This window comes from Camelus dromedarius, chromosome 11, assembly GCF_036321535.1.
Source record: "Camelus dromedarius isolate mCamDro1 chromosome 11, mCamDro1.pat, whole genome shotgun sequence".
Taxonomy (NCBI): domain Eukaryota; kingdom Metazoa; phylum Chordata; class Mammalia; order Artiodactyla; family Camelidae; genus Camelus; species Camelus dromedarius.
The window spans coordinates 19,431,988-19,454,610 of NC_087446.1; the positions used below are offsets into that span (position 1 = coordinate 19,431,988).

Genomic DNA, 22,623 nt, shown 5'->3' on the forward strand with positions numbered 1-22,623 from the left:
AGGCAAATCTAAGTGCATTTTTGCTTTGCTCTTTGTTCTGGATTTTACTGGAAAACAGTTGCATTGCGAGCAGGAATACAATGAAAGGAGACCTTGGAGTCTTAACCCCTGAACAGATGCCGTCAGTGCGGCTTTGGAAATACCGCTGTCACTTCAGATCTTTTCCGCTGAGTACCTATGTAAGCCAGTGGCCGGAGCTGCTGGCATTCGAAGATTTTTGTAGTTCTGCAGAAAACAGACACTGTGAGAATTCTTAAAACAGAGTCATATGCCTATTATCAATCTATTTTTAAATATTTTGTTCTTCTTTGGTTTTCCTTCTACTTAGTTTTTTGAGGACTAGAACTGATGAGAATTCATACAAAAAAGTATTTGTCTCTAGCACCATGAAATTTTTTCATTTGTGAGTTGCTAACTTGTCAAACCAAATCAGAAACTGTTGGTATCTTTATCTTGGGAAGGATTTAATTTTCTTACTCTCTCAACTGAAAGTTGCACTTTTGTCAACAATGATGTGAGATTATTTTTCTCCTTACCCCCGATGGGGTTATGTGTGTGTGTTTTGTATATGTCCATGTGTGTGTGTGTATATATATATATATGTGTGTGTGTGTATATATATATGTGTGTGTGTGTGTATATATATATATAATATATATGTATATGTGTGTATGTATATATGTATATGTACACTCTTAGCTTATGTCTGGATCTTGATCTGGCTCTGAAAATAGGCAAATATCAAGGTCCTCCTAACTTCAGTGAAAATAAAATTCAAAAATAGCATGATATGTATAAGTTTAATTTATAATAATCATGCATACTCAAGATAGTAGCAGGCATTTACTAATAATTGTATCATTCCTTTTTGATTAATTTAATAATATAATATTCTGTAACAATGTCTGCCTAATTTATTAGTATTTCAGTGTTCAAGTTGAAAAACTATAGTGTAGGGAGCATAATTAACTTTCATAAAATCAGTGTATAAACTGCTCACAGAACTTTGATCTCTGAATGTTCAACTTTAAAATCCCTATCCCTTCTATACTGTATTGACTAAATATACATATGATATTGTATTGTATTTTGATGTATGTATTAAGATTTTTAAGTAGAAATATTAAGTAATAAAATGAATCAGTTATAGTCATGGTAATCTGAAATAATTCTGAATTATGTGTAGTCGCCTAACCACTGTGTATGCTGTTTTTTTTCCTTTTAGAAAAAAAAAATCTGAGGGAAAGAAAACGAAGACTGTCCAGAATTCCTACAGAACAGTAAGTACTTTAAATGAGACAACAATTATACTTGAGTTTCTATAAAATAGGAAGACCGTACAAATATCTTTAATAGAAATATTCACCTTTCTACTTTCTAAGATAAGAAACTAACATACTAAGCAAGTGAAGCTGTCTGAAACTCAATTTCATTTCACTGCAAATCCTTTATCCTATAATCCTCTTGGATAAGAGACCAGGGGTAATCCTTGTGATACATGTATGTGGCAGGAAATGTTTATGTTGATTTCATCACTTTTTTTTACTAGCATCATATCATTTTAAATTCTATTGAAGAAAAAAAGCAGTAAGTAAAATTTAATCAAAGCACCTTGCATTCTCTGTATGTGATACAAATTTTTTTCACGTTGAACGAAATTTTACGCAGAATCAGTATGCTTGATTTGTTTATAGTCATTAAATTAGAATTATTTTAACATGACAACCATCTGCAGGCTTTAAAACTTACAGCTTAATCTCATTAGATTTCTTTCCAACCTACTCACAACTTAATTATGACCTGTATTTCCTTACATAGCCATTATTTGACGGTGCTAATTGCTTTCCTAAATATGTTTCTATGAAACAAAATTAAGTGTATTCTTGATCTCATTCTTTCTGGTAGAATTAGTAACATTATAGTGATTTTCTAGATGTAGAAATTCTGAATAGGTGAATGTCAACAAATAATCAAATAAATACAGGAAAGCAAAATCCACTCTGACCCATGTTACATCGCTTTTAATACTATGATCCTTTTGAAACAAGTTTGCAAATGTACTTCTCTGAAATGTCAAAGACCACTTAAAGTAAAATGTAGTGAATTAACAAAATGATAGATCTCTATCTCGATATATATCAAAATAAAGTTTAATAGAAAGGATGTACATGTGATATAAAAAAGAAATTCATAAATAACTTTTCTAGGATATATACAAATTACACTTATGTAATCAAATTTTCTAGCACCTAAAAGACTTTAGTGCATGAATCATATCTTAATTCTAAATGATTAAATCTAGTCAGGATGATGATGACCTAAATGTAATTTGTCTTAAATCTAGTTTCTTCCTTTTTGAAGTGTGAGAGGAGCAGGGAGAGAGAAGGATTTTATCCCTGTGATGCCTCACTTTACACAAAACACATCACCTCACTTTTGGCTGTGGTTATTTATGGATGGCTATAGACTTTCTGCTTTAAAGTCAGATATTTATAAAAATTCAAACTTCAAAACTTTCAAAAACTGTTTCTCGATTTAAACAATCAACTCCAAATATGTGAACTGCTCATTTGAGGTGGCAGAACGTGTTTACAAACACGTTCTGGGTATAAGTAGGCTAATTAAAGAATCAGGTTTTACTATCATGTAAAAAAAAATTGCTCATTTAATTTTCACATCTTGCAATTCACTCAAATTAGCAGTTTCTTTATGACGTCTCCCCCCGCCTCTCCCAACATCTTACTGACCAAAGTGTCAGCCGAGTCACTCAGCCAAAACATAGCAACACCTGGCAGTCGTCCCACAGGAGTCAAGCCTCTCTTGAAATTTTGTTTTGTTGTTTTGATATATATTTCCAGTTTTTAAGCATAATTTCAATTTGTACATTACTGTACATTACTCATTGGGGAAAAGGTTGAAGTTTTAAATGACAGAAGCATACATATTTGTTTTAAGGTCTTTCTATAAGAGCCAGATAATATCTACCCTAGCTTCTCACAGCTTCTTAGTCATTTTATCATAATTTTATTGTGGAAATCCGTCAGTGGCTTTTTATCTGATCTGACTTATCTGTAACTTACTTGGTCTGTTTATCCAGTGTGGCTTATAGAAGTTATTTAATTTGAATTGTAGTTTTCATAATTTTATTGAAATAGGGTTTATAGCATATTTTGGTGTGAATTGATTTAAGTGATGAGATCTGCTTATTTGGAATACTCTTAAAAAAAAAAAAAAAAAAACCACTCTACATGTTTCCAAGAAAGAAATCCTGCCTTTTCTTGGTGAATTTTTAGTTTGGGTCAGTTTTTCCTTTCAGGTTTTAATTGCCTTTTATTTAACAACTACATGCTAAAGGACTCATAAGTAACTGTAAGGAAAAAAAGACTCAATTTGAGCCTGAATAATAAAAAGGAATAGTTTTTTTTTTTTTTTTTTACTTAATAAAATATTTATGAGGAGAAGTGCTCTGAATTAAAATGGTGTAGTCAAAATGTGTCTTAATACATATCTTAATCTCTAAAGAGTTCATGCATTAGGGAGTCAGTACATGGAATAAAGCATGATACATGGTGAAGACATTGGATTATACAGTGACTGTTTTTCTTGTCTTCATCTATAGAATATACAATTGTACTATAAGCCCAGGGCTAATAAATCAACTCTTATAATTCCTATTTGAATCAAATCTTACAAATGAAAGACGTCTAACAGAGGAAAGCCACACAAACCTCTTATAATTTTACTTCAAAGTCCATAGCTTAAGAGTGATTTGGTAATTGATTAAAATATTAATAGAGATCGTTAGAGCCCAATGCACTTATATTTCACAAAAACACTTTGTGCTTAAGAAAGAAAGGAGAAATAAGGAAAGAGGGCCATTAGAGATTGAATTTTATATTAATAATTTTCCTCTCAACTGCTGAACACTTAGTGGTACTTTCAAGAACTCCATGGGTCAATCAGGTCTTTATTGACTCTAAACAGACTGGAAAAAAAATAATTACAAAGACGATGCATTAAAAAAAATCATATGCTCAGGCATGCTTCTTGGAAACTAGGCACATTATCCTAGATTTGCTAAACCTTTTTAAATACCACTGGGAGTTCGTGTTCTCACTCATCGCATGACTATTGTTGACATTCTTGCTTCCCTGGCACACCAAATAAAGTAAGAAGTTTTTAGTAAGAAAGGTCCTAACTGGGAAAGAGCTTGTGATTCATTAGAGAACAGACATTATTTGTAACTGCCCCTCACAAATTTCAACTAGTCAAACCACTCTTTATAATCAGAAAGTATAGACGTGTGTGTGTGTAATATCTAATAGTACAGAGCTAGGGAAAAAATTGTCTATAAAATAAGATATTAGGCCAAATAGATATTACCTCCCCTAATATCCTCATTTATAGAGGGACAGAGAAGACAAGTCATTTATCCAAGCTCTTGTATCTAATAACAGAATCAGGAAAAATTTCTGGCTTTGTTAACCACCCACTATTTTTTCCTGTGCGTCCTATTAACGGAAAGCATTTATACAGGAACTGAGGGTCTCAGATTGCTTCAAGGAGCCTCTTCTCAAATTTTACACTTCCTTCAACCAAAACTCTAATGAAATTTTATATAAATAACTGCTTACTCTCTACCTGCCTAAAATTTTACCTTGATATAGCTCATTAGGATGACGTTCACCGTGGAAAGGATTATACGTATACAGAGGGGGAAATTAGAAAATCGGAGTTTGAATCTTGACTTCATCCAGCTCCCCCTCGCATAGTGGAAAGCCCTGGGGGAAGTGATGACACTCAAGATTACACAGCTAGATTACTACTGGATAATAATACACACACATAATCTACCGTCAGCGACAGTTAAGCAATTACCTCTTTGATTCTCTATTTTTTAATCTGGATAATGAAAAAATAAATAAATCTGCCCAGTCTACTTCCCAAGACTCGATCTAATTAGATGTATGGGTATCGCTGCAAAGAGGCCTAATTATAAATTTTGGTTATTACATTGTTGCATAAGACTTTACACTGTTACAAAAAAAACTTCCTTTTGTATGAAAATTTGCATTTACTATTTTGGGAACCCAATAATATCATTTGACAATAGTGTGTTACTGATGAAACCAAAATTATTGACTGACATCTGTTACAGACAATAATGACCATTGAGAAAAAAAATTCCTTTTTCCTTGAATTTATAATTTATCCTTACTCCTGATCAGCGTCTTTCTCATACAGAGACCTAAAAGAGTTCTTATACAAAAGGAAGAGATTTAGGAAAGGAAAGGGAATGTTTATTGGGCTCTTAGTTTGTGTTAGATATTCCACTTATTATACAATTAAATTTCATTTGATTATCAAAAGAACTCTTCCTATGTGATTTTGGGTTTTATAGATGATGAAAATAAGAACTGAGAGCCATATAAAGTTAGCCTAATTTAGTAAGCAGCAGAGTGAACATTTGAATTCAGTTCTGTCTGATTATCTGAGAGTGGTAACTTGAAAAGGGATAAACACTTAACTGGTCAAGGCAAAGTATTTCATTTTCCTGTGTGAATGATGACACGGTGAGAGGAGGTGGAAGGAAAGAATATATCACTTTTTGTGTCATTAGTCTATGAGGAATACTTGATGTACAAATAACACCACTTTTATCAATAAACATTAGACTGCATCCTGCCTATTTGTCCTTCAGATGCTAACATTAAACCATGGTAGGAGAGTTTAATTATTAAAGACAGCTATCTTTAGTTAGAAAAAGTAGAACCAAAACTGAAAGGAATGATATCCCTAAGTATAAAAGGTCACCTGAACAAAAAGAACTATAGTCTGCATCTTGTTTGCAAATTAATTAACAATAAAATGGATGCTTACATTATACGCTTCTTAGATTTTTATGCTTATGACATTATCTGGGCTTATTCCCTTTAAAATCCTTGTTATAACTTGGGAAATGTTTTCCTTTATTTATTCATTATTCTTTAAAGTTGCTAGTGAGTACCTACTGTATACATTGTCTCAGGTGTTGGAGATATAGGAGTGAACAAAGCACAGCCTCTGCCATCAAGTAGCTTGTAATTAATTACAAATATTGGAATGTCTGTTTTATAAAGAGAATAATACTTACACTTAACGGTAATCTAAGATACTCATCTGAATAACTGTGCTCAGAATCATTTCATGTCTTCATTTACCAAATGATTGAGAATTCTGTGGCTTTCTTTGGGACAGTTGGGTAAGATGGGTTTCCCACAATTGTTATTTTTCATGATAAAGCAAAGCTAAACCACATTTCTTGACTTGGGGCATTTCCTAGAATGCTAAAGAAGGAGTCTTCTACATAGAAAACAAGCTGTGGTTACCAGGGGGTAAAGAGAAGGGAGAGAGAGAGAGAGATTAGGAGTTTCGGATTAATAGATACATATTACAGTGTGTAAAACAGATAAACCACAAGGAGTTACAATATAGCACAGGGAACTATATTGTTTCTTGTAATGAGCTGTAATGGAAAAGAATCTGCAAATATACATATATATATGTATATGTATAACTGAATCCTTTTGCTGTACACCTGAAACACTGTAAATCAACTACACTTCAGTAAAAAAATAAGAAGAATTAAAAAATAAATAAACGGGGTAAAAAGGAGCCTTCTATAAATGTACTGTAGCATCGTAGTTGGCTCTTGAAACTCACTCTGTGTTCAGATCCCAACTCTACCGTTTATTAGCTGTGGGATTTCGGGCAATTTAGGAGACCTCAGGATTGCAGATACTACATTAAAGTTAGCTGTTATAATTATTCAGCAGAATTCAGAACACTTTTTATCTCTAGAAACATGAGTCTTTGATTTGGATGCTCTCATCAGAAGTAGTCTTCATTTGTTCTGAAAACTTTACCGTCTTTCATGACTCCGAGATATAATGTACCATTACAAAAGAGAATAAGGGGAAATGCTTTAAAACCAGCAGTATGGTTTTAAAGATATCATGTGAAGTTCTGAAGTTAGTCAGACTGTCTTTAATGTATTAAAATGAAGACGATAAGTCCTATTTTATAGGTTTCACATTAGAATTCCAATACATGCTTATTAAGTGTTTATTATAGGAGTTAATATGGTAAGTTCAGGAAATAATTTTGTTGTTACATTAATTTAAAAAAAATGAAAAAAAGTTAAAGTATAGTCAGTTTACAATGTTGTGTCAATTTCTGGTGTACAGCATAATGCTTCAGTCATACATGAACATACATATATTCCTTTTCATATGCTTTTTCATTATAGGTTACCAAAAGATATTGAGTATAGTTCCCTGTGCTATATAGAAGAAACTTGTCTATCTATTTTATATTTATATTTGTTAGGATCTACAAATCTCGAACTTCCAATTTATCCTTTCCCACCCTCTTCCTCCGCTGGTAACCATAAGTTTGTTTTCTAGGTCTGTGAGTCTGTTTCTGTTTTGTAAATAAGTTTGTCTTTTTTTAGATTCCACACTTAAGTGATATCATATGGTGTTTTTCTTTCTCTTTCTGGCTTACTTCACTTAGAATGACCTTAGCTATGAAAGATATCTTTGTGATATTAAAAGGGCATTCTTTTAAAATTAGAAAACACAGAGAAGTCTGGAAGGAAAGTATGAAGGAAAAAGAGAAGTGAAGGCTGGCTAGAAATGCTGAATGCAGGATGAAGTTTGGTTTTGATACAGTAACAGTCCGCCAGGAGCCCTCTCCCTTCTTAAAGCAAATGCTGCCAAAATTAGAACAGGGCAATAGCATGACTTCCCTTTCTGAGAGGTCAAAAATAAGACTAGGGACATTTTGACAGTCATTTTGACAGTCTTCATGGTTCTACAAGTAAGCTGAATCAGTATGTATCATGATGTCTAGGGTACCAAAGAGAATTTCTAGCCTACCATGAAATGCCTGCCTTTGGAGTCACAAATGGGGTCATTTTCTCCAGAGATAATAAACCTATCCAAGCTGCAGGCTGAGCAGATTCCAGAAGTAAATTATACACAACATACGTTATTCCATGCACCATTGTAAAGACCGAGTTATGCCACTGCACGGCAAAAAGATATACTCTCCTTTGAAAAAGGTTACATAAAATGTTACATGCAATACCTGAAACTGAAGTCACAGAACTACTCTTTCATCCAGTAAATCTTAGACCACAAAATTTCTTATTTTGCTGCTTTTCCACCCATAGTAAGGAATTGAGTTTCTCCTCAATTTTAGTACTTCAGTTATTTTCTGTTAATAAATTTTTTTATCTATCATTTCACTTTGCTTTACTGTTTAAGTCATTCTTTTGCAAATATCCTAAAAATCCCTTCCTAATACTGACATGGAATATAAATACCACCACCACTCTCCCTTTTCATGTCAAGTCCTGTTTATGCTAAGTATCTTTTTCCTCTTTTCCTTAAAATTTAATCCTGACATAGGCTACAATTTTATTTCTTTCCCATCCTGAAATATGAAAAATCTGGTTCAACATATGCTCCATTGTACATTTGCGCAATTTATGTCTCCTGTTCTCATGGTTAAGATGAATTGCTTAACCCCACTATTGTTTTTATTTTTCCATTTTCAAAAAGAATCCTGGCAATGCCTGTGTTGATAATGTGGTAAAAAATGTTTCAGCCTGAAGAAATAAAGTCACTAAACAAATGCTCAAAATGCATTGGTTTGCTCGCTCAGTGACCCCCCCCCCCAATATGGTATTATATGACTTTTCAACAGTCTGAAATGTAAGAAATAATTCTTAGCAGTTTTGCCAGTTGCTTAGGGTTTTTGCTTCTCCATTGTATGTTGGCATGTAGCACTGACACATTTGCTTTAACACCGCCAGGGAAGTTATTTATTTTTTATTAGGTATATACTATTTGAACATTATTTAGCCTTGAATTTTCCTTCTCTTTTGTACTTTAAAATACCCTTTTCTTATTTTAGGGAAGTTTTTCATCATGGCCCCCCAGCTATGTCTTAAAGCATTTTATATGTGATAGCATTTATAATACTACTGTATTCTAGAATGCAAGATTTTTTTTATTTACCTGGATGATGCCTATTAACATAATTCTAGAAAAGATGGGTTTGCATATTTGTGTAAGTATTCATATGTTCATTGTTTCCAATTATGAAAAGATTTGAATAATTCTCAATATATTTTACAAAAGGCAAACCCAAATTTGTTATTGAGTCAGCGTAAAAAAAAAATGGAGAAAATGCAGGCAGTTCCCAACCTGTGAAAGCTATGTAATGAAATTCATTTTAAGATGTTTTTTATTACACAAGGTGAATATTCACCCAGAGTGGTTGCACAAACAGACCCATGAAAACACACGGTCTGTTGCTGAACCACATATTTCCCGCACTGGGACTGGGGACAGGATGATGAGTGAGGCGGGTGGGAGGCAGGAGCCAAGTGTTTCTCCATTTCTTCTGACACTCATTCGACCCTGCCCCAAATCTGAAAAATCAGCAAAGCTGGCTTTCGACACTGCCACACCTCTTTCTACCTTTGCCTTTTTTCCTGATAAGATTCTGCTTCTCATCTGACATTCTCCAGCTGCCTTTTCTTTAAAGTGGTTTCGGCTTCAAATCCCTTAACCCCACTTTGCTCTGGATCAGAATGCATCCATGCGGCTGGCACAGGGGAACGTCTAAGGAAAGGAGAACCAGGTCGCAGTACTCACACCAGCCCTGCATTCTCTCTGCTCCCTCACCCCCTACACACGCACAGTTGTCAGCCCAAGTAAGCAAGTGACATAAGGGATTTGACGCAGTGTGGGGTCCTGCAGTGACGAACTGAGGTAGGGTGGGTGGCAATATTTGGGGACAGGCACCGCAAGCCCTGGAGGGAGCATCCTGCACGGCTCTTGATGTCAGCCTTTCTCTCTGACCCTCCACTTAAGAGCCCAGGATCTCTCTCCAAGTTTTCCCAGGGGCTCTCGCAAAGCTTGTCAACAAAGAGTAGTCGGCAGAAATTAACTGTGCTTTTTTCTCCTGTAATGTGTAACTTAATTAAAGTAAATGCTTAAATATTATTCGTCTACTATTTAACACCTAAAATTTCTTTGTGATATGCAAAATATACAAGCATCAATTCATGACGTAAATACTTAAGTGCCCTCTCGACGTGGAGGAAGCTGTTTTCTTTGTACCATTGCCGTCGTCAGGTCAGGCTGCGAGAGTAAATCATTCTAGGCTGAGGGTGGCTTATCGACAACATGATGTACTTCTCATAGTTCTGGAGGCTGGGAGCCTGAGATCAGGATGCTAGGATGGTCACGCCCTGGTGGAGCCCTCTTCCAATGACAGACTGCTCATCACAGCCTCACGTGGCAGAGAGAGGGCAAGAGAGCTCTGCAGAGCCCTTTTCTAAGGGACTAATCCCACTCGTGAGGAGGGCTCCACCCTCATGTCCCAATCATCCCCCAAAGGTTCCGCCCCCTAATACCAGAACATTGGGCATTAGGATTTTGACGTGTGAATGTTTGCGGGGACGTGAACTTTCAGTCCATCGCAACCCTCTCGACCACCCATTCTCTTGGACAATGTGGATCGAGGAAATAATACTTCAATTTTCATTTTCAATTTCTATCATAACTCTGGATGTAAATAGTTATGTTTTCAAGAATACTAGTAATGACCAAAGGCTGTGTTCTTCCTGTGCTGGTGTCAACAGTTATGGAAGTGACACAGTGAGGCCGAGCCAGCCTGCTGGTCCTCATTGCACCAGGCTGTTAGGCAGCCCCAGCCAGCCGGTGCCTCTGCCCTAGGACTCGACAGCTGAGGTGGTCACTGCGAACTGAACGTTTACTCCCTCCTGAGCGCCTTCTGTATAATTTCCCTGTGAAGTTTGTATTCATATCCATATTTCATAAATGAGGAGACAGAGTCTGAGGAGCAAGCTAACTTTCTCAATGTCGCATAGCTAATGATTTTTTTGAGCCAGATGCAGACCTGAGTTACATAATGCCGAGACCTGTTCTCTTAGGCACACAAATTTCAGACTTACCCCGGAGCGATGTTGGAAGAGTTTCTCTATGAGAGGGTGAACTCCCTGGGCGTGGTATGCACATCATCTCTGTATCCCAGACCCTGGCACAGAGTAGGCGCGTAGTGCTGGTTGAACTAAAGACATGACCTGTTTTAACCAGATCTATCCTAGTGCTGGCTGTATTGAAAACTTTCTTTTCTCTCATTTTTTTCCCACTAAAGTTAGATTCATCCATATACTCAAATACCCCATTCCAGTAAGCTCTTATTTTCAAGAGTTGTGTTCTTTAGCCCTAGACAGATCTATAATTTATTTTGACCCTTTAAAATTGTGATAAAATATTCATAGCATAAAATTGACTGTTTTATCCATTTTTAAGTGTACAGTTCAGTAGTGTTAAGTACATCCGCACTGTTGTACAGACGGCATCACCATGCACCTCCAGAACTTTTTCATCTTCCCAAACTGAAGCTTCGTATCCATTAAACAATTACACCTCGTTCCCTCTCTCCACAGCCCCTGGACATCACCATTCTGCTTTCTTGTCTCTAGGAATTTGACTACTGTCAGTATCTCACATGAGGGGAATCATACAGTATTTTTGTCCTTCTGTATCTGACTGATTTCACTTAGCATAATGTCTTCGAGGTCCATCCATGTTACAGCATGGGTCAGAATTTTTATCCTTCTTAAGCTCGAATAATATATTCCATTGTATGTATAGGCTACATTTTTTTATCCACTTATTCTATAATTTATTGAATAATGTAGTTTTCCAATGTGGAATTTTTTTGCGGTTTCCTAACTTCAGATGCAAAGATAGAAATGCAATGAGACTGTGACTTCCAGGATGGCTCTCTTTTTATCTCATAAATGCTAAAATTAATCACAGAAAGCCAGTTGAGTATAGGCAATCAGCCATAGAAATAGATGAGTTTAAGGTAATTAGGGCATATGAGTCATAAATATGCCATATTTTAACTTCTCTGACTAGAATTAGCCAGTCTTCATCTGATTGTCTGATGTTTTTGTACATTAGCTTTTCTTTAGGAGATTTGAGAAGCTAGGGGTATTTTTAAATTGCCATTTCTCTAAACGTAAATAGAATAGTAAGAAGAGGATTGTTGATTCAGAAAAGGAATGTGAATTTATAGCCTTCAACTTCTCTAATACTACCATTTAATTTCCAATCTGTGTGTTATGGAATATTGTTCAAGAATTACTGGATGAATCTTAAATCAGTAAGATATCATCTATTTTTTTCATTCCTCCATGTTTTCAACAAACATCCCTTATGTGCTTATTAATTTTATAGCTAGCATTTACTGAACGCAAGATACACACATATATGTATTGTATCTGTACACATCTAATAGACAAGCTTTATCACCATTTTTACAGATGAGGAAGCTGATTATCAGAAAGGCTAAGTGATTTTTATAGCTAATAAATGACAGAGTTGGAATTCTAGGTGGTGTTATATGCAAGGCAAGACACCATCTCGGCCCTGGAGTAATTCACATTATAGTGGAATGGATACATTCTAAAATTAGGTATAACATAATAGTACAAAGATAAGAAGTATTTGGAATTCAGTTGGACGTGGGTGTACATTGCCTGAAAAACTTTACCAGTGAAAAGGCAGTTCATCCTGACCTTCTACGACTTAACTTGCATGTTGGTTTTCCACTTTGATTACTAAGGAATTTATGTAAGTACATGGTCAGGGTTAAGGCAGAATGAGATCATGAAGGTCAAGTTCAAGTGTCTGAAGTTTATCCCTAACCAGTGGGAAATCACTGTTTTAATTCGTTGTTGTTGTTGTTGTTAGTTTTTTTGCTGGATCTCTCATTCTGTAGAAGTCTTAGTAATAGAATAATAGTAGCAAATGAAAAAGATAAATTTGAGAAGAATAAATTTTTGCTATCCTGTGTTACTATTTTTTTTAATGATCTTACATTACAAAAACAAATAAAGATTAAAGTGTATGACCTTGCCTCTTGTTCAGAACCATCACACCTCTCAGGTGACCCTTAATCATACAGTCCATAAAGACATTTCGTGACTATTTTCTGACCTGTTGGGCAAGGTGCTTGCTTTAAGTTACTGTAGTGAGGAAATTTCACAGTGCTGTCATGCTTTTGGTTAATACAGTTTTGTGTTTTGCTTGGGAAAGACAATTCTGATAGCGTCCTATTGATTCAGATGTTTTCTGACAGTAGCTGCCTACCGAGTTTGCCTTCATTGACTTTTCAATGTTCTGTTACAAATAACTTGCATGTACAGTGTGATATTGAAGGGCACAGAAGGTTCCCCACTGCGCATGAACTTGGAGCAGCCCACAGCCACAGGGGTGTGGGCTTATTATCATTCTGAAATCACCCACTTGTCCTGGGCGGTTGCCAGTTAAGAGTTGCATTTTCTATCATTCTTTTTTTCTTCTCCTTGTTTTATTTCAGACATTCCATTGTACTTCTTATTCTTTAAACTTCATTCTTAGAAAAATCCCCCAGGCCAGCTGAAACTTGAAATATAAAGTCGCAGGTGTTTTCTGTTTTTTTTTTTTTGAACACCTGGAATCCAACATAGATTAAGTTGGAGGTACTTGTTTTGTTAGTAAAATGTGTAATAATCTTTTTTGTTTGATTCCCCCAGATCGTGGGATGGTTAGAAATGTCTGTTGTAATCATAATAAAAATATCACTTAATGACTGCCGACCATTGGCCAAGCTCTGTGCACAGGAATGTTTATATGTTATCTGTAATTTTGACAAGTCTACAAGGTAGATATCATTACCCCATTTTACAGATGAGGAAACTAAGAGTCTGAAAGGTTAAGTCCCTTGCCCAGGATAATAATAGTTGCTTCTGTCTTTCTAATTGTGCTTGATTTCTCACATATAAAATGATAGTAATGTTGTTTGGATTTGAAGACTACCTCACAGTTTGCATAGCAGTTTCAACATACAGTCCCTCTTTTAACCTCACAAAAGTAGTCTCCATATTTTGTATTTCATAAAACATTGTGAGGCTCTAGGTTTGAAGTGGATTGTGGATTTCCTTGTGTTGAAATATGACCCTTTGTTAAGTTAGCATCGTTTGTAATTTTCTACCACTACTAGTTTATGTTTGTATTTTTTATCATGGGAGAAAGCAGTTGGAGAATTAACCTGCTGACATCCTTGAAAATTTAGAGGGATTATCCTTACCCAGACAATAGCTGGGTAATAACAATAATATTTAAGCAGAAGTATAATAATATTTTTGAGACCAAAATTCTATGCCCAAGAAATCTATGTGAAAATTATATACATGGCTATCATTTTTCACTATCTCCTACCAAAATCCCAGCCCATTTAAACAGCATCCTTGCCATTTAAAGACACTCTAGTCTCTGCAGTCTGTTCCCTTATCTCCATATATGCCAAAGCACCTTATTCATTCATATACAGGAATAAACACAGGGCAGATGGGAGGAAAAAGACAGAGAAAAAGGACACCTTACAGAATCACACATGGATAAGGTAACATGAACTTCAAAAGTAAGTATATTTCTGTCTCATCACTTTGCTGTCTCAAAACAATGACATCAGATGCTCTGACAGAACTTAGGGATGGAAAGCACTAACCAGGTAATAGGAACAACCAATAAAAACATCGGAAGATTAAACAGAAGAAAAAAGTAAAACAGTTAAACCAACATGTTATCCTCCAACTACCCCCATAGGAACACAAAGTGATCCTGCTCATCGTTCTAGAAAGTGCCATGTTCTTTCAAACATCAAAAATTTGGCTCAAGAGCTGGACCCCACTTTTCCTAACCTAACCTCCTAACCTAACCCCCTCTCTTCGCTATTCCCAGAGCATCTGAGACCTGTCTGTACCACAGCACCCATCTCACCTGCTGGACAGGAGCAGAACCAGTAGGGAAACCTCACCAGCCCCTCACCCCTGCATTGCACAGAGCTCTCCAGCACTTAGAGCACAAGGCCCAGCGCTCAGCAGAGGATTCTTTTCAGTGACTGCAGCATCAGCCCCCGTGCTAGGACTGAGGGCTAGCCTCAGAGGATGTTTGAAGGAGGGAGCAGAGAAGAAATGGAATTAAGGGAGACAAGAGAGGAATGAGAGAGAGGGGAAAAAAAAAGAGGGAGAGAAGGGGCAGGAAGGCAGACCGAAGGTGTTAGTAACCATGTCGTGATTTAATCTATCTCACAGTATTTCATACACAACGTATTGTTAATTTGAAATTAACATTTTTTTTCAAATAGATACCTTTGCTGAAAGAAAAATAAATAAGTAAACATTTCAGAGTGCTTCAGAAGTCATGGTGGAGATGAGGGAAAATGAATCTTATGTAAGACTAGAAGCCCGATCTTAGATTTCTTCCCCCCAGATCTTAGATTTTTTTTTCCCCAATCATTTGGAAGTTTATTTTTTCCTATGACTAAACTATTTCTACTTTTCTGCGTAAGATCTTTGTTCACTCCTTAGCTAACAAATTTTAGAAACAGACTTTTATGTATCTTTATAATATATCAAATAAAATAAGGAGGCAAAAGAATTTTAGCTCCCAACCTACAAATGACTGCATTAAAATCTTCCTAAATAATGCAAAATCCGCCATATGCATGCGTGACCAGTTTCCCGTTGGTCTCTGCGAGACTGATTATGCTAATTTACACCAGTGCTCATAATAGGAACTAACTGCTCCCCAGGGACACACCATTTCCTCTTCATTCTCCTGCTCAGGCACTCTGTAGCTTTAATTTTCTCCTTTTTAAAAATGTATCAGCCCTGCCCTGATTGATCCTAAGAGAACCCCTGATTTCTCTATCACTTCTAGGCGGTGAGGGGTTCCTCTTTGTACTTTCCAACTAGAAACTCACGGGTCAAGTGTGTATCAGAGGAGGCTTCCTTGGTCTGCTTAACGATCGCGACTTGATTCCAATTCTCGCTATACCTGTCGGCAGACAACGTATTGAATAAAAAGCCGATGCTTTATTTATTTATTTATTTATTTATTTATTTATTTATTTATTTATTTATTTATTTATTTTCCTCTCTCTCTGCTACTCAAGAACAAATACCGCAGGAACAATAGTTAGCAGTCACGGAAGGCAAGAAGATAAACAGAAAAATAAACAATCTTGAGAAAAAAGAAACTCAAGGATGATTTTTGAATATTTATAATCATATCTTGAAATTTATCATCATCACTCCTCAATTTCTAAATCAGATCTGACCAACATGTGCCCCACTGTCTGTTGAAATCTATAGTTCAGTAAAAAATTACACAATGAGAAAGGGAAATTTATTAGCCTTTGTGTATTTATAGGCATAGAAGATGAATTGGTGTGAATTTTCCTTCTGTTCATTATGGTTTAATTAGTCACAAGCAGAAAATTGAAAAAGATGGGAAAAAAGAGGGAAACTTAGTGCTCTAGAGAAAGGGTTGCAAAAATTACCAAAGAACACAGTAATTATTCACACCCCCACGTGCCACACACACATCACCCACACGCGATGTACTGACCACACTCACATACGAGATGTGCGTACATACACAGACCCCACTACACAGATATCATCCACACACGCAAAAGCACAGACTACACACTTGCTCATGTAATCACTCACATACAGCCACAACAAAATTATGCTTCCAATTTAATTAGCTGAGGATCCAACATTTTCTCAGACACGAGATCACACTATAGGTCGGCACCGTATCTCGAAGTAGCTCCCCTTGGTCCCCAGTGCCCCAGAGATGGTTCACAGCTGCCTATGACTGGACACACAACCGGATGTGTAAAGCTCAACTATTTTTGCAGCAGTGCACTTTTGGATACAGTATCCTTCCTGAAAATCCTAAGTTCATAGTCTGTATGCTTCAAATTAAGGGTAAGAGTTATGTCTTCTGCTTCTCAAAGCAAACTCAGTGACACCTTGGCCATGTTACCATCCAGAGTGGGAGCAGAGTCAGTGCCCAGCAGCTATGAGCAATGTTGCATTTCTTTGCATTAAGTATTCTAAATTATATTTACTGTAATACTGGATTTATACAGTGGGAATTCTAACACTTGCCTGTTTAGGAATAAAGGAAATAATGTTCATAACATACCTAATACAATGCTTGGTGCATAAAATATGCTCAAGAAGAAGCAATAGAGAAGGTGAGGCATAATTTTACTTTTTTGCTATAATTGATTTCCAACTGCTCTTGGTTTGGTTGATTTCTCACGTACAATCCACTAGTTTACACCTTTTTCCAATTTGATCATCTTTCTAATAAGAAATTATTACTAGTCTGTCTCTGAAATCTGAATAAAACCTTAAAACTTTCCAAGATAGACCAGAAACACATACTCCTTAAGTGTCACCTGCATATTTCCTCAAGACAGTCAGTTGAGTGTGCTTTTAGGTCATGTATTCGTGCACAGGAAAAACCTTCCTGCTCAGACCAGCTAGTTAAATTGTAAGATTCCCCCTAGTTTATAAAAATAAACATGCTTTTCTAAAAGAAAGCACTTTTAAAAATTCTTTGAAATGGTAAGAAAAGGATAATGTGACAGATGTTGGTTAAAGGTAGTTTTATGTTATTAAATTCACACAGCTCATGCCGATCCTTCCGTTCAGATGTCCCTCATACAAAACGTACAGCTCTTAGGTGTATTGAATTCTTACAGTTGACTTTATTTAGAGTCATGGGACTGTGGAACTGGAATTTGCAGATAGACACTTCAACGCCATTTAAATATTAAAAGTAGTAGGAAACTGTAGTGATAACCCAGGCATTTTTTAGAGTCAGTTCTGAGTCATCCCCCCCACCTTTTTTTTTTTAAACCTTTAAGTTTCTTTACTTGGAATCCCTTAGAGGAAAAAGTTCTATAAAGCTAAGATCATCTTAAAAACCATAGTTTTCCAAAAGGCTTTATATGAACTTTGAAGCAAATAACTAGCAAGATATGAGCAGAAGCAAGGCCACGGATGATGCTCTCTGGCTGTTAGTTTGTAAGGAGACCTTGTAATATAGACTTGTTGGGGTTTCGAGGTAAAACATCAAATACTAGCTGTACTTTCATGCTCAGTGGTGTAGAAAGGCAGCGGGGAGAAGTCAGGATATGGGCACCAGGTCCTGGACTTTAAAGGCTCACTTAAACTTCCTCAATTCTTTTTGCTAGCACAGTCCTCCCCTAGGATCCAGTTGCCCTGGGCTATAACCAGAGACACGGAGAATCTATTTGTTGAAGACCACACACACCAAGTACAAACTGAAGTAGGATGTGTTAGGCACCTCCCAGTTTCAGGGTTGCGTATCATCATTTGGCAACGCTGTTATTTCCGTGAGGACACACCCACGTGGCAAGTCGGAAAGAGGAGGGCAGGAGTTCACATCATGCATGGGGTTGCTGCCAGGCTTTGGGTTTCGTTCTTATTAATCTGGGCTGTAGTTGCAAAAAGCCAGGCCAGAAATGACCTTTGATTATTTTATGAAACCCAAACACACTTGTCAAACCCAACCATGCAGAACAGCACAAATTAAGTCAACTTTCACTCTGGTTTTGTGCCACATGGAATGAAGCCTCTGGTGGGCTGGACAGCTCTATTTCCTGCTTTCAATTTCTGAGAGTCCAATTAGTAAATCAAACTTTTTAAAGCTGTGTAAAATAATTAATTAGGTCATCATTACTCAGAAGCATATTTTACAGTGTACTGTAATCTACTGTCTGGTCTAAATGTTTGAAAGGGGTATCAATTTCATTATTAAAGAATTAATCATAATTGGGCATAATCCTTGGGTGATGGAGGTTGAAAAAAATTACTCTAGGGATTAACTGTTCGTATACGTGAAGTAGATAAATTCCTCCAGAGCTCGAGTGCTAGTTGTGCTTTGCAATTATTTTCTGGTTACATTATTATTCCCTTTTTCCCCTTTTTTTAAAATTGAAGTATAGTCAGTTACAATGTGTCAATTTCTGGTGTACAGTATAATGTCCCAGTCATGCATATGCATACATATGTTCATTTTCATATTCTCTTTCATTAAAGGTTATTACAAGATATTTAATACAGTTCCCCATGCTATACAAAAGAAATTTGTTTTTTTATCTATTTTATAAATAGTAGTTAGTATTTGCAAATCTCAAACTCCCACATTTATCCCTTTCCAAATTCCCTTTCCCTGGTAATCATAAGATTGTTTACTATGTCTGCAAGTCTGTTTCTGTTTTGTAGTTGAGTTCATTAGTGTCCTTTTTTTTTTTTTAATAAACATCACCCAACAAATAAATGCCTCATTGGAAAAAAAAAAAAGGCCCCCTGTCTGAATGTGTTTATTACATTTGGACAACTGATTTTCCATCTTCTCTATCCCAAGAATTTTCAATCATCAGTACATTGGTACAATAAAAGATAAGAATGCATATGTTGTATCAGCCTCTATACTAAGGAGTTTTACCCACATTAATTATTCCTTTTAGTGTAATAATATAATAATAATACAGTGCTATAAGGAATGTATCATTTTACAGATTGAGGTCCAGGGAGTCAATGGTTTTCAGAGTTAATAAGGGCAAGATCTAAGAACTGAATTCAAGCCTATGTAATTTCAAGTCTAACTTTTTTTTTAATGCTATTTCAATATTTTGTTACATTGGCAGCCTTAGAAACAAGTTTTCTTGAGGATATGAGTACCATAAAACCATTTTCTAAAATTCTAATTTTTAATTTCAGTAATAATTTTAAAGTATATATATTTATATATATATAAACAACAAGGACTTACTGTATATAGCACAGGGAACTAGATTTAATTTCTTGTAATGAGCTGTAATGGAAAAGAATCTGAAAAAATATATATGTATGGATGTATATGTATAACTGAATCACTTTGCTGTACACCTGAAACTAACATTGTAAATCGATGACACTTCAGTAAGAATTTTTTTAATTTACGTGTGTGTGTGTATATATATATAAAATATGACTATAAAACAGCTACTTGATAGTGATCATTCAAAAACCATCTTAATAGAATATAATTGCAGCTATTAAGTCATGATTTCTCAGACAAGGTCTTCAAGTCACATGGAGATATCCTCAAAAAAAAAATTTTTTTTTTTTTTATGAGTATTTTTAATTAATTCTCCAAATTTCAAATTTTGTTTATTTTCACAAGCACTAATGAACTTCAAGCCCTGTATGTTACCAGATAAAAAAGTATCTAGTCACAAACTCTTTGAATTGTACACTGTTTGTTAAGGGAAGTTTTATTTGACCAACCGTTCGGAGCCTACATGAGCATCTGACACAAGACCAATTATTTGATCCAGTGATTCGTGAGCATCTGACACAAGACCAATTATTTGATCCAGTGATTCTTAGCGGAGATAATTCTTGTTCTTTCACGCATTATTATTATTATTTGATTTTAACCAAACCACTGAGTTCTTTTTATACATCATTTGTTCCTGGTTTACATATGTTTTAATGAATTCCACGAAGCCTGTTGTGATAATATCTTTGTCCCTGTCCGATGTCTCTACACTATACATTTTATTTGACAAATAGCTTTTTTCAACTGATGTTTTAGTGCCACATTCACAAGAAATCAAGCAGAAATGCTAAATACAATTTGGTTTGTCTGTAAGGTAGGGTTTTATAAAGAGCTTTCCATCGAAAAAGCTATATGAAAGAGATAATATAAAAGATGGAAAAATATAGGTAATTACCTCACATGCTAATATTTATATAAGATGATGCAACTTCTTACCAATTACAAATAGATAGTAAATATAATAATTACAGTAAGATTATAATAATTATAAGACAATAAATACATTAAGACTAAAGACAATATGATATTATCTTAACGACAATATTATGCCATCCCCTACAGACTAGTTCTCAATTTTATTAAGATCCAATAATAGAACTCCTGTCTGCAGATTAACCTAAAATTTCTCATTTGGAGCCACAGCTTTTGGTGCTTGTGTTCTGTTCCTAAATGTTACTCTCTTTAATATAAAGCCTTTAAGTTACATGGAGACTAATTTTCCCCAGTCTTTTCTTTCATGGATCATGAAGAATGCCAAGGGGCAAAAATGTGGCTATTTCTTTTAAGTTCCTACTTATGTCTTTTTAATGTTTTTTTTAGGATCTTTTTAGGATCTAGCAAATCAAATAAGAAAATTTAACTTATCATCAATAGTAACAAACACCTGAGATCAATATAGCTTATCTGTGCCTATTCATGTCAGAGAGGATATGTAAGTATGGACCATCTCCACAGCTCCCTGCATAGTTAGGCTGGAGAGGATTGTAAAACTGAAGCTGCAGAGTTCAGTAAATGAAAGGCAGCTAATCAGGACAGTTTTGTCGGTAAACTGATGTAGTGAATTAGTGTATTTCTCAGAAGAAAGAGAACAGATACTTACCTATAAGCTATTGAGTGATGTGAAACTAAGAAGACAGGAAATGCACCTGCTAAGGGTTTCACAACCCTATAAACCACAGCAGGTGCCAAAATCTTAGGTCCAGAAGCAGACAGGTTAATCAAGAACATCTTTTAAGCACGGCTTCTCCTACGATTTTTCTTTGGTTTACAAAATACATTACATATGTAAGGAAAGCCATAATGCTGACTTAAGTTCTTATGTAAAATTTTTTTAAATGAAGAAATGTTGAAGTTTCTTTTACATTTAAGCAAAAGAAGCATATATTATTTTCTATACTTGTTAACGCACATTCCTATTTTTCCACAATTGTGTTTGAGTGTTAAGACTGAGGGGTTTTTTTTTAGTATTTTGTTTATGAATATTATAGCATTAGCTTTTGTAGTAATTAAAAATTGACATTGAAGTATAAAAAGGAATGTTAAAATTCCTGCTATATAGAATGATGACTACTAAATACCATTTGTACGTAACTTGGCGTTGACAGAAAAATATACACATATTTCTAGCAGTGAACACATGATAAATACAAAATGTGGATATAGTCAAATATTAAAATTCCTTTCTGGAACTCAGTCCTCTTGGCAAACATAAGTATAGTGCAAGTCTTTCTATTTCAATTGGAGAAAAGTGCTTGGGTGAAAGGGTAATTTTTACTGTTATCTTTTCCAAAAATACATGTGCTGCTGCTTAAGATGCAAAATGGAAAAACTAGAAAGACCTGAATAAAATATCTCAGTGCCCAACGGATTCAATAAGTAATGAGAACAATAAATAAAAGAGGCTCAAATATAACCTTGAACATAATGCTTTCAAGGGTTGTAAGAATTTTCAAAAATGCCTTCTATTTTCATCCTCTTAGAAATTTTTCCAAAGCTATTCAAGGTGGCATAAATCATAATGCTTCCATTTTAACTAGAGCCTGTCTTTTGAAATTTGTTTATCGCCAATTCCCACTGTTTTATATAACAGTCCTTTACCAGTATATAGAATGAATGACTCGCCAACTGACCGGGACAGACCGAGGGACCTACCTACACATCAGTGCAAAAATAGTCATTTGTCTAGTCTTAGGGTTTTTCTCTTCAAAATGCTTTGTAGGCTTCAAGAAATTCTAGCCACACCCCTGAGAGGTAATTTGCTGTTACTGACGAT

The 22,623-nt window shown here is 35.4% G+C and overlaps 1 protein-coding gene across 4 annotated transcripts in view; it reads left to right on the top strand.

Annotated features, from left to right (window-relative positions):
* Nucleotides 1–22,623, top strand: part of SYT1 (synaptotagmin 1) — a 618,694-nt gene that overhangs the window by 311,269 nt on the left and 284,802 nt on the right. For all 4 annotated transcript variants that reach the window (XM_031463091.2, XM_031463090.2, XM_064491557.1 and 1 more), the window contains exon 3: nt 1,226–1,280. The gene's annotated coding sequence lies outside the window, so the exon portion shown is untranslated. The remainder of the gene's footprint in view (nt 1–1,225; nt 1,281–22,623) is intronic.